The 14,360-nt window shown below is 36.8% G+C and overlaps 1 protein-coding gene across 9 annotated transcripts in view; it reads left to right on the top strand.

The window, feature by feature from the left end:
* Mef2c (myocyte enhancer factor 2C) overlaps positions 1-14,360 on the top strand; it is a 145,753-nt gene that overhangs the window by 52,247 nt on the left and 79,146 nt on the right. The gene's annotated exons all lie outside the window — the stretch shown is intronic.

Here is a 14,360-nt window from a genome sequence, read left to right on the forward strand (position 1 = left end):
ATGTCTATAAGACACAGTCAGTTTTGAAGACTTCATATATCAAATGTTCAGTGCTGCATTAAACACCGTGCACCATGAGTACCTGCCTGCAGTCTGAGTCTTCCTTATACTGGAAAGAGGAACTGGGCTTCAGGAGGGTAGTTAGGTGGTTTGGACACATCCTACAGTTGACTATCAGGTGACAGTCCTCCAGAAGAATCATAGTGCACCTGGGTACCCACAGTGGCCTTCACACAATGGAACCTGTTCTTGGCCCTGAGAGAGGGGTGAGTCAGCCCCCCACCCCACCCCATCCACGCTGCCAATTTATGGTACAGAATAGGCTCAACATATTCCCAAATAATGACACTCACCTTTCATTAGGTTCCTGTTTATCCTCCTGTAACATAAGAGTAGATTCAATTTTAAAACACAATGTTACTTACAATTTTAACTTATAATGAATAGTAATCATTATTTATTACACTGTCTCTACAGATGGCTCTTTATAGAAAGCCAGTGAGCTTCCAAGAAGTAGGAAGATTTTTTGGTTTTTCAAGACAGGGTTTCTCTGTATTGCTTTGGAGGTTGTCCTGGAACTCGCTCTGTAGACCAGGCTGGCCTCGAACTCACGGAGATCTGCCTACCTCTGCCTCCCAAGTGCTGGGATTAAAGGTGTACGCCACCAGGGCCCGACTATACTTTTTTCTAAGCTAGAATGTCTTCTAAGGTTCCCAGGACTTGAACTGCTTTGAGCTTAGCTTTGAATTAAATGACAAAAAATACAAAATTCATGAGGGACCTCTCAGTGTTTTCATACAGATTGTCTATTGCTGTAGGCCAAGACAAAAAGCAATATCCATGTTATAATTAAACCCCAATTTTGTATTCACTTATAGCTTAAAAATGAAATGAAAGCTGCAGTATTGAACATCACATACCATTGACTGTGGGGACCTTGTTATTTGGAACACAATCTGTTTGGTTAGAGAAAAAAATATGAATTAATATTTGTAGTTTATTAATAATGTGACCTAATTTTTAGCTTTGTGAAATTAATTCTATCTTCTTATTACTTACAAAACTAGAAGAAAATGGTGGGGGTTGAATCATGTGGCTATTACCATGCATTCTAAGGAAAGAAAACATTCCAATAGAGATACAAGAATTGCTACATTATACTCTTTAGAAAGTTTCAATGTTTACATACAGTTATATTGATCTATGCTTGTAGATACTCTTACCTATATTAGAAGTCATAGTAACTTTAGGAGGGAGAAAATATTTAAATTCAGCTTAGTTTGAGTGTTTTAGAAAGTTTTGAGGATTGATTCCTTCATTTTATTCTGTGGGATTTAGAGTCAATGCATTATTTTCCTCAATTTGTTGGTACAATGAGCCTCTTAATTCAACACTGTTGAAGTAAATTAATACAAGTGACATTGCTGTGTTTTAAGCTATGCTTCAGTGGTTGTATGAGGTAACAATTGACAACTTTAAAGAGCTGTCACTCATGGTAATGTTGATCTTGCTCACCTTTCCTTTTCTGTGAGAGTGGTCCAAAGAGCCACATGGAAAAAGGCATAAAGTATGTAGGTCACTTCTGATAATGAAAACCAACAAATGTGCGGAGGAACCCTAACCTGTGCTCCCTTTAAATCACATGTTCATGTGCTGAAAAGAACAATGTCAGCAGCTTTGCTCTCTCTGAAGTTGCTACACTGGGGTGGCCTAGTAGTACCTCACACGGAGGCTCACTGCTGTTTCTTCTTGAAATCTGTTCTTTCTGCTTTTGCATTTGTGAATTTGACACATACAGAATAGTGTGGGCTCTTCTGCAGGAAAAGAAATGCTAACCCAAAGTGGGCCCTGAAATAACACAGCACTTAATAGTACATTGTGTTTCAGAAAGGTAAAGCTGGCTTAAGACAGAAACCAGTTTTCACTGAGTTCTGCCTTTATTGTCTCTTTTACAAGTAGACAACAGCTATATCTCCTTAGAAACATACAATTGTGCAATGATAAAATTCAAAATCTTTTTGTACTTCACATTTTTTCAGTTTATTCTTAACCTTAACTAAGTTTCTCAAGTTAATATGTACAACTAACACATGAATTGTCAATTTATCTTAGAGATACATTCAGACAGCTTGGTGAAAGTCATTACCAATTAGTTTCCAAAGATGACATGTAAATTATTCCCTTTAATCCTTAGTAATCCTATTTTATAGCCGGATGTTATTTATTTATTAAGTCAACAGTTTTATTTAATTGCATCATTCCCAAAAGAAAATATTCACTGGTGAATAACAGTCTCATCCAGGGATGAGCAAAGTGTTCTGTAAACGACCAAGTAGCAAATGCTGTTTGAGCTATGCCATCTCTGACACAGGCATGGAGCTCAATTGCAGCCATGGACAATATCTAAATGGATATGTGTCTGTATTCAATAAGAAGGCTTTACTGACAAAGCAAAGGTGAGCTAGATTAGTCTAGTGGGCCATAGTTTTTAGACCTCTGGCAGACTGAAATAGACATGGAAATATGAACATGAACTATGAAAATATAGAACAAAAATGTCATTTATGGGCTGAGAATGAAAATATCAAAGAACTAGGAAAAAACAGCAAGGGAGTGCTTTATTTACCACTCAAGCTTGGAGAATGGCGTTTCTGGGCAGGTGCACAACATGGGAACTACAGCATTCTAGAGGAACCAAAATGTCTAAAGATTGAGGTAGGAAAGCCTTGGTTGAGGATTCAGAACTGGGTTAATAGGACTTTGAGCCTACTGTGTGACAGTAGAGTAATGAAGGACTTCGCACCAAGTAGAGCAACACCCTGCGCAGCTTAGAGGATGTTCTTCAGTTCAGAATAACTGACCAAGATTTCATAGTGAAGATCAGAAGCTCAAGATCCAGTGTCAAGTTCCTCATATTCAGAACAAAACATACTTCCTTCAGGGATATCGTGATACATCTACCATATCTTAATGGCTAAAAGAGCAAGCCTTTACCTCATGTCTTTTTTCAGTCATAGCATATTGTATCCTATAAAATATAAGAGACAAGAGTCCAACTTCTAGTGACATATAAACCTTTTTCTAGTCCCAGCCCTACACTTAGTAATATTACTCTCCAGTTACAGTAGCTTAATAGCTTAATACTAAACTACATTCTGCCAGCAAATTATTTCGCCTTTCTGAACTTAGTCGGTAGAGTGAGGATTAAACAGTAGCCACCATGTTCCAGTGCAGATATGAAGTGATGCATTTCAAGTGCTCAATACATGCTCCTCCTGTTAGGAGTCATGCTCTTCGAGCCATTGTTTCTTACAGTCATTGTGATTCCCATCAAAACAGCTCCTGTGCTGGGTAGCATATGAAAGAAAAGTTGCTGGGTCTTCACTCCAAGGGAGCTCTACCATAGTAAAAGAATGTCAGGAGGGGAGTGGAACAGAGTAGAGCAAGAACACAAAGAAGCTCCCTTGCCTACAGGCTGCTAGAGAACCATCCAGAGCAGTGTTGCTGCAGAGAGTAGGGTCTGTGTGCCCTGAAGGAAGAGCACACAAGACATGCACAATGCAGGTCTTATGACTATGGTGGGTGGAAGTCATTTCTGAAATCCTGTATATGTGGTAACACAATTTTCAAATGTGTGTTATTGACCAAATGTTTTTACAATACTTTTCACCATTTTTATCAATTGTGCCTCCAAGCATATGGTAACCATGATTTCTTTCTCCCCACCCCCACTATCCCTGTTTTTGTTACCTTTGATCCTTACTGATTAGGCAGCCATTTAGTCTTGGCCTTGTTCATATGTTACACATTTTGGATTTGGTGCTTGAAACAATTGGACTTTTAATTAGTTTTTTATGACTCATTTTTACAAACAAAATATAATTAGAAATCTGTCCCATGAGGAAGAACAATGTATATAAACTCAGTAAGCCTAAAACTATTTGCTCATGTTTGTACTGAATTTTTCAGGCTTCCTACTTTGAAGGGACTAGCATAATAAAATTCCAATGTATTTGTGCAACAAAAGGACATCTAAATATGTGAATAAGAGGGAAGTATTTGCAGGTAGCATATCTAGGGCCTAAGATAGTAAGCTTGCATGCAGATTTAAATGCCTATGTTTGCGTTGCTTCCCTCAGATCTGACACTTTGTTTTTTGCCAGCAAAGAAAATTCCACATAATTGCCAGTGCAGTAACTTTAACCCATATTAAAGACAATCAGCATCATCACCCTTAAAAAAGTCAGGAGAATCCTCTTACAAATTAAAATGACTCAGGCTTTATAGCTTTTAAATTTTCTAACATTCCTTCTTCCCGGGCTTCTGAAACCCATGGCACATGCAGCAAGTTAGGGAAGGCCTGCAGAAGTGTATTCAGTGTAGATGCTACCACTGGTAGTTTGTACATAGTGACTTTTTTCCAGCTTAATCTGGTACATTTTGCACTGAACTGAAAAAAAATAAGAAAGGAAGGAAGAAAAGAAAAGAAAAAACCTGCTTTTAACTATTTTCAGTTCTTAGCAATTTAGCTCAAGTTGCACAGGAATTTTTGGTGTAACTTCCCTTCAAGATGGTATTGAGAATATGAGCAAATAAAAAGGGCTGATTACAATTCTAAATTTGGAGATTATATCTAACTACCTAAATAAAGTTTGTTGAAATGTGATAGATTCACTCTTCAAGTGTAGAAAGTTAGATAGTTGAGAAATGAAAATTAATTACTTTGACAAAAGTTCTTGGTAAATTCTGGTCTGCCTTGGAGAGCAGAGGTGTGCAGTCCCATTGTCAAATGCACTTCCTCCCATGTTGCCAGAAACAGCATTTTCATCCTTGCCAGTAATAGTTGATACGGTATAGCTGAACTACCCTTCTTCAATGAGGTGTCTTGACACTGGTGCAGAATAGGAGATTCAATGAAAAAAATAATGTTGAGTTCTTTTCTTTCTGAGGCTAAGTAAGTTTGTATATATCTCATAATGATGTTTATTTTACCTTTTTTCTTAATAACATTTTAACTGATAATAAATTTCCCTGAACTTGTGTAAAAATTATGCTCAGGTCACTCTGTAAAAATGAAATGTGGGGGCATTGTGGTTGTATTAAGAATGGTATTGTTCAGAGATGACTTTTTAGGCTACACTCATGCATACTAGAAATATCTACTAGCTAGTGCCCTGTGCATCATTATTCTTTCACGAATTAATCTTAAAATAATGAAGAGAACAAATCTTTTAGTATATTGTCCCAACTGATGCCCAACACATTCATTTTTTTGTTTGTTTGTTTGTAGAAAATCTGAGAGGCTAAAATTCTTGAATGGAAAGTGTTCGTCATTTAAAAAATAAGTACTTTCTCTACATGCTAGAGTTGTTTTATTGTCTCATTTCAAATTTGTGTATCTGACATAATTTCTATTTGAAATAAACAACTTAAAAGTTTTAAGAATACTGCACCTCAAACATCTCCATGTTTTTTGTGGAAAGCTGACCCTAAGTGGCCCGTTTGTCTCTGTGAACACATGCTCACACCATGCCTTTTTTCAAGTCACTTCCTGCTTCGCACATACACACACTAAATGTGACTTTTTTTTTAACTGAGAAATCAACACTAGCAATATGAGCATTACAAATAGAACACATAAACTAAGAAAGTTCTTCTGAACTGTGAATTAAAAGGAACATTGGTAAGCATTTTAAAAGTCATGTCTTTCACAGGCAAAACTCCCTTTAGCATCATAATTTATTCATTTAAAGTGGAATACTTTCAAACTTATGATGAAAGCATTATTCTAAACTTTAGAACCCATTGTACTTTTGGAAAAAATATTTGGAAGCTTTTGGGGATTTTTTCCCCAAAAAGTAATGGCTACAACAAAAATAAATTAAATAACATAATTAAACAGATTAAAAATTCCCCATTTGCAGTGTGTATTTGTGTTTCTCTTGAAATATGTTAGACCACTAATGGGAATAAGAGAAACCAATTACATGTTTGGAAATTCGACTTTTAATTTTAAATTGGAACAGTTTAGCATAAGACATCACTAACATTTAAATAACATTTCAACAAATGTAACTGTTTGGAAACTACAGCTGAGGCAGCCTCCTGCCTTCTGTCTTGTGGGGATTGATTTGGAAGGCCCTCAGGGAGAAAATATTGGAGTTGGGAGGTAAAACTGAAGCCATTGTGGGAAGGAAGAAGTTACTCTCTTCCTGTTATGACAGGAAGGCATAGACAAATGTGCTTCCTGAGTTTGCTCAGCAGGGAACGAAGGACTCTTTGACCTTTAACTTACGTACATTTTGGCTGTAAACAACCTTTTGCCCCCTCCCCCATACTAATCTGGATTATTTAATTCTTCTCCACTTCAAAGTGTGTATCTTAAGTAGATGAAGTGCGGTACAGCAGCCTAACTGCTGCTGGAGATGACACATGAAAGTCAGCTCTTTCAGAACCCTCTTGGACCCAAACAGCATGTGCAAGTATGTCCAAAATATTGCACGATAGGATGCTCTTTTGAAGTGTACTTTACTATACTTCACAATTGGCCACTCTTTTAAACTCTGGCAAACTGAATGATTGACACCGGCCTCTCCTCTCCTTACATAAGCGAATGTATCAGAAGCCCTCAGAAACCACTTTTAAAGCCTACAGTCTTCAATAGGCACTCAGTTGATTGTGATCTCCTATTTATTATCCACCCTAAAGATACCAGTGCACAAGATTTAAGTTTTTATTTGGACATCATGGGTGTTGACTTAGGGGAAGGGGCTGATAGAGTTCTATATTCTATACTCAGAGCCCCTTATTATAGTTGGTTTATTGTGTTGGGAAAGTTAGGGACCAGTACTAAAATCCTGTGGAAAGGCTGCTGTATTTGTCTGAAGTATGGCTCCGTTTGCTGGAGGCTAAGGAGGACAATGGTCTCCTTTGCAACAGAACACACTGCTGTCTCATCATCGCAAGTTGCGCTTGAGGGTTACAAGCACATGGTAGCATTCTGCCTAAAAGAGCCCTCACTGCTCCTTAAAGGGCCTTTCATTTAGGACGGCATGCCCCATCATTGTATAAAGGAGCGCTTGTCTAGAACACAAGTCTGCAATGGCATCGCTTCCTCCCACTGAGAGTAATCAGCAGGCCTAGAGCTCGGAGCCTTCCTAATGACAGACTGAATTAAACAAAATAAAACTAAAGAGGAATACTCAGAACAGTTGTGCCATTACTTACGGACAGGAGCAAGGAAGGGCAAAATGGAGCGTTTAGAGGACCATTTTCCTTTTTTCAATTAGAGATTGTTGTTACAGACTCTTGACTCCATCCCTAACCCGTTAAACACATGGGAAGACCCAGTGGCTTGTGGATTATTACAGAGCACATTGTCTCTATGAACCACACCTCTTGTCACTCATTACTCGTTTATCTCCCTCAACTTAGGAAAATGGAGATTATCTTAGTGGCAGAGGGGGAATGATATGGGTGATGACTACTTTCATATAAAGAAGTTATATTAATAATTTTGGGGTATGGCAATATGTAAAATCATAGAAAATAGAGTTAGTTGGGTATATTTCAATATATTCTAAAATAAATGACAATTACTTTATTGCTTTATGAGTTAAAAATATGGCTGCAGAGTACATTTATTCAGTGTTAAAATGCTTACTCATCTACAGAAAGCTCTGGTTTTGATGCTGGCACTGGGAAAGAAGAAAGGAAGGAAGAAAGAAAGGAAGGAAGGAAAGGGAGGAAGGAAAAAAGAAAGGGAGGGTGGAAAGTAGGGGAGAGGAGGAGGGTGTGTGACAAGGAGGGTAGGTGAGTTAAGAATCACTTTGTTCATTGAATACAAAAAGTTTCATTAAGATTAGGCCTCAAATTCTGTGGTTTCAGACTCTACACAAAGTTAATGTTGCATCCCTTTGAGATGGTACTAAACCTTAAAGTTCAGGCCTCTGACATTCTTAGGGGTGTGGTAGCTATTGTTTGCAAAGTTTAGTCTGTTTGATTCCTTCAGAATTCTTCCCAGTAAGGTACAAGCTTTCCCTTTGTCAATGTAGAGCTAAGTCCTTCTGAGATGACTAGGAATGTAAAGGGTTGTGAGACAAGTGTATGGAAGGACAGAGGTCACCAAAAATACCCTTCCCATGACACACTATGCCAAGCTAATTTCCCTGCCATGGGAGAAACCACACAGGACCAGACCTCCGGTTTTAAAACTTGGTATTTAAACTGCCTGTGTAGCAATGTCTATGTGGAAATCGCAGTTCCATTATTTTTATTCTAGCTGTGAGCAGACATGTATTTGCTGCCAGCAAAAGCACTTCCCATTTTGGGAGACTGAAACATCTATAAATATAGAAATAGTATGTGCCTACTCATGCTTGTATGTGGTTCTCACCAGCTTTCGTGGGAATGGTTGAGTATCTAAGGGCAGCCATGGCTACAGAACCACACAAAAGCATATCTGGTATATTGGTGGAAGCAGAAACCACTGGTTCTCAATTTATTATGACTAATATTAATTATTTTAACCTAGGAAGCTACCTTTATGTGAATCAGTGGTCTTCGTCAGAATTCTGTTCTCAGGAGCGTGTCCAATAGTTATTTAAGCAAATAAAAAATGGTGCATTTACATGCTCAGCTAACACTGGGCTGGGTCTAAGCCATCATGAGTTTCTGCCTAGAAGAGGGAAGGCATGATGACTAGAGAAACATGCATTATGTATGGAAAAGGTATTATTTCTAGTTCATCTAGGGACTAGTTGTATAACTACATAAGGCCACTCACCTCTGTATGCATAGTACCCACCTGAGAAAGGGAGATGACAAACTGCCAACTACAGCCTATAGGCAATACTATTAAATGTGGTAAAATTGCTGAGTAAAAAGTCTTTGACCATCTTTAAAAATTTACCAAAACCAATGTTCTTGTCTAAAACAATTACATGATAAAATATGCTCCTGTTTCATCAACAAACTCAAACAGAATATTATTCCATTCAGTTTTTCTCTTTAGCTTAATTACAGGGAACGTATATTTTCACTATAAGTTAAAATGACAAAAACATAAAAGAACTATGTGAACATGTCCTTTGTTGGTGGTAAGCTTCCTTTTAATTTAATCTGAGCATATATGAGAATTTATTTTGAACCCTCCATTTTGTAAAGAAAACATGTACAGTTCCTCCATTCGTGTATCCATCCATCCAATAAATATTAGTCAGTTATTATTTTGTAATTCAGATTACAATGAAGAACAGAAAATGGCTCCAACTTTCAAGGAAAGCATGAAGCAGTTGAGACACTCTAAAGTAAACATAAGTGAATTGAGGTAACACAAGTGGATGGACCCTAGCCACCAATTCACAGTGATATTTTACTTCTTGGTAAATGGAATTTAAAAGTGATACTTATCATAAACTGATAAAATTAAGTTACTAAAGCATAAGGACCATGTAGAGTGACACTACAGTAGAGGGTACTTGTTTTGAAGTTAGTAATCACTCATATTCTTTTCTGCACAAAAGTGGATACCTTCTAGGCATAAAGTGTGAAGACATAAAAACTGCAGGAGCGGCTGTAGGACAAGTTCTTGGTCAGGTTAGAAGCACACTGTTTAAACCTCAACATCAAGCTATACTAGAACAAGATCAAGGGCAGTAAGAACAAGAATAAGGGCAGTAAGTTGAGCTCCACTCTTCTCTCTCATTACTACACATTTCCTTTCTCTTGAGGGGATGATATTTAGCAGTACTTTTCTTTCTAGAACAAGACCAGATACACATGCCTTATCATACAGGCACAAAACTTTAAACCTTAGAAAATGTTTAGCATTTGGCTTTTAGCATTCTGCATGTAGAAGGATTAAAAGTAGCAAATATTTCCAATGGCTTTCCAGATTTAGTTGCAGACCCTGCATCAGCCTCTTTGTCATTCTATCAGTGATCTGATTTTGTCAGCATCTTCTTAGAGTATAACATATAGCATAGATATAGTCACCAAAGGTTACTCTAACAGATCAGTAAAGATAATTTATTACTACTTTGGATGTTCTAAACTCAGATCTTTTCCCAAAAACAATCTACCATGTTTTTCAAAAATCAATTGCTTAAAAAAATCTGTGAATGGTAATTTCAAAATCACCTGTTTGACTCAGCTCATTTGTGACTCAATTTGTTAAAGTCTGTATTAGCTGTAGAGTCCACCATCTATATAGTGTTAGCTCTGCTTTCTTTATTTATGTTACATGCATATCTAATAAGTATGCCTTCAGTTTTCATCTAAGCCTTTGGTAAACATGTTTTCTGAGACAAGAAAGTGACTGAATTCCACAGCGCCTTTCTAGAGATTCCTTCACACTTTGTGTTGGTTAATTAATTGATCTTTTCAGTATAATTTTTCAATTAGTAAGCTATTCTTAAATGCACAAATGTGTATCTATTAAAAGTCCCAACTCATCAGAAGGTACAAAGAATGTTTGGTTGACAACAATAGCTACCCCAGACCCTTCAGCCTCTTCTGCATGTGAGGGTAGGGGGAAATGTCTGTGTGTATGTGTGTATGCATGCATGTGGGTATACATGCTCTTGCATGGGGAGGCTCTAAGTCTGTTCTCTACATCTTTGTCAGTCCCCCTTCACTTCATTTTATAATACCAGGTCTCTCACTGAACCTGTAGCTCACTGATCATTTAGGCTGCCTGGCCAGTAACCTCCAGGGACCCACCTGACTCCACCCCCAGGCCCCTATACCTGGACACAAATGAGTACTACATCTGCTTTTATGTGGATGCTAAGGAACCACACTTAGGTGCTTATGTTTGCACAGTAGGCAGTTTATGGACTGAGTCGTCCCTCCCTATCCTTCGATCCTACATTTTTCCCCTCTTTGTCTACAGCCATAAAAATAAATATCTGTCTTCACACTTTTTTACCCTTCATGATGCACCATCCAAGCACAGACTCAAACACTTTTCATCGAACTTTTCTTGAAGTCTGGTGAATCTACAAATATGTATTCTGTTATGGACAATCTCTGCTTGTCATAATACAAATTTCAAAATAACATAATTGCTTTCTTTCAAGATTCACCACAGTAACTTGTTAGAATATTTATATGTATACAAGTCCAGAATCTCATATCTTTAAGAGGTTAAATTGCCAAAAGGCAAGTAACCCAAATATCTACTTTTAACAGAAAACTATACTGAGGCAGTCAACAGTATTTAAAATAGAGTATTCTGTTCTGTAATCTACTATTCAGCAACCAGTCATTCCATAGCCACAAGTTAGTTGTGTGAAGGCTGCTCTGGAATCTTAGGGAACTAAAATGTCAGCAAGAAAGACAAACTCATAAGCAATCAACTCTGGTATCCGAATGCTTTTGAAAACAAAGGCTTGTATGAGTTATTGGAGGAACCAGTACATGATGGTACACACCTGTAATCCCAACAGTTAGGAGGCTGAAATAAGAGTGATCAATGCCAACATGGAGAGAATGTGTTAATACCAGATCAGTTAATACCGGACAACTAAAATGAGGAAGGAATATGACAGTGAAAGCATCTTAGTGAAAGCATGTTATGATTTCAACCAAGCTTTGCAGTATGGTGGCAGTTCTGGCAGCGGTCCAAAGGAACGGAAGAGGTCATAGTACCACAGGCTGTTCTGACCAGCTACAACATAAGAAATAATTTCCAGGAGAGTAAACTTTATTTTGTAATCATCTCATTTGGTTTCATATCTTTCAATTTTCTTTTTCATTCTAGAGAAACTTGGTCTGAAAACAAAAGCTAAATTAAAACAATGAGATAATGCCACTTTAAATTATTAAGCATGATAAGAAACAGAAAGGTATTGGTGAAATAATGTAGTTTGTTCTTAAGGGGAATAAATTCCTTCAAACATTGATTGATGCATTTGGCGATTTTTCTCTTCCAGTCACAGAATTGACATCAACTTAAGAAATACTATTTTATGTAATAGAAATTATAACATCCAGCACAAATGTGTAACATGGAGAAGACTAAATAATACCAAATAGTTATTGCACCTCCTAACATTGGACATGTAGAAAAGTCTTCAGTACAAATGGTCTCTAACAAGATTTCATATATTTACATTTTTTTTGTAATCATCTCAAATTTGCCCATTTGGGCATCTCAAAATTGCCCAAGTTAATATATATATAATATATATATATATATATATATAATATATATATATGTTCATTCTTTATATAAAGCTGCATTCAGGAAATATGACTGTCTTCATGTCAGATTCCAATTTCAATTTCTCATGCCTCCTTAATAGCATTGTCAGAAATTATGTGAGATCTGTACATGTGGTGGGACTTAAAACTTAGAGTTACTATAAAAATCTAATATTGAAATATCTTCATACATCATGATCATTGCATGTGGGGCTGTAGAAAGATTCAATAGGAAAATAAAACTGTCAGTGCTTACAGTGTAGTTCTTCTTGTTATGCAAATGTATTTATCAAATCTCCTTAATTCTGAAAACTAGATGTTGAATTACAGTGCCCACTTAAATAATATTGGCTTTATTCTTCTCTTGATGCATCCCGATTGATGTAAACACTTGGAAAGAGCATCTTTACTTAACTGCTGTAAAAGCAGCTTTCTGTATCACCTAAGGTCAAAATATGCTATTGAAATAGAAATATGGACTTGTCCCCATTACAAACTATTGTCAGGCTATGAAAAATGTAATCATTACAATACATTATTATATTTAAGTATAAAAGCTCTGAATTGCAATCTTTGTCATTGAGTGGCATATTTTAAATGAAGAGTAATATCCCAGATCTCTTTGGAAAGCTTAATGCTTAAAACAATTTTATCTAACTATGAACAATGGGAAAAAGCATTATAAAATACATTTTGAGTATGCATGAAGAATATGAACATAATACAGAATTAAATTTAGAGCAACTAAGAGTAGATTTTGAAGATATTTTCTTAGCTGCTTTAATACAGTCACCATTTCAGATTGCAGTTTTAATGAAAAGAAGCTATATGCATTGATTTTTTGACAGGTATTATTAAATAAATATGCATTATCAAGCAACTTATTTGGTTACACAAAAGTTGAGAAGCATCTAAGAGTAAACACAAATAGTGGTTTTGTGATATTTCTGTCCTAAATATACTTTGGTGATGATTGCTATAATGTCCCAAATTCTAAGATTTGAGTACTACTGGAACCATACCGTGTTGAGATGGTTTACCTACACTAGGTAGTCAAGAAGTCTGATTAAAAGTGATTCCATATATGTGAAGCTATTTTACATCAGTGCGTCTATATTTAATACATTTTAGTCTGTTTCATTGAATAATACACAAATATGCAGTTAGATTCATGTCTAAAATTGCATCTCAAAGAAACATTAAAATATATTGTGACTAGATCACTGCAATTAATGATTATGCTTACTTATCAATTCCAATTGGAAAGTCTTCTGCCCATCCTTGGTGTCAGTTATAACTCATGCAAATGAAATGAACCAGAATGAAATTTTCTAAAGAAGTATGATAGATATGAAAATAGAATGCTACGTTTTTCTATCAGAAGCACTTTAGAAAAACAGCAAACAAAGACATAGACGGTTAAATACTGATAGTTACCGTGGAGCAAAATTGCCCAAGTTAAAATGTAAATAACGTCTGAACAGAGATTGGCTGATTTGTGTGAGCTGTGATAAAAGAGCTTTGTATTCCAAAGGATAGTCAGCAAGGGCAGAAAGCTTGGCATGATGCTGTCATCAGGAAGAGCAACACCATTAAGCAGCTTCAGTATAGAGACTCTTCGTGTCACCAGAACACATATTTTCTTAGTATTCATTTCTAGGGATCCTGCACTTGTGGTGTAAACTCTAATTGGTCTTAATAATAAAACTCTAAGTCATCTATTGGGGTGAAAGCTTAAAGAATAGAGAAGCAGAACGGCCAACCACTAGAGTTCTTACCTCTACCAATGCTCAGACCAAATGGGAGAGTCTGTTTGAAGACTGCCTCCTCAGACTGAATCCTCAGACTGACTGCCCTGCCTTATATTCCTCTTTCTGCCCAGCCATATCCCTTCCTGTTTCCACCTCCAAAGTACTGGGATTGAAGATGTGAACCACCACTGCTTGGCTCTGTTTCTCTTTTAGACTGGATCAATTTCATGTAGCCCATGGTGGCTTTGAACTAACAGAGATCTATCTGCCTCTGTCTCCTGAGGGCTGAGATTAAAGGTGTGTGCCACCACTACCTAGCCTCTGTGGCTAACTAGTGTGGCTACCTCTGCACTCTAATCTTCAGGCAAGCTTTATTTGTTATATCATAAACAAAATATTACC

This window comes from Cricetulus griseus, chromosome 2, assembly GCF_003668045.3.
Source record: "Cricetulus griseus strain 17A/GY chromosome 2, alternate assembly CriGri-PICRH-1.0, whole genome shotgun sequence".
NCBI lineage: Eukaryota > Metazoa > Chordata > Mammalia > Rodentia > Cricetidae > Cricetulus > Cricetulus griseus.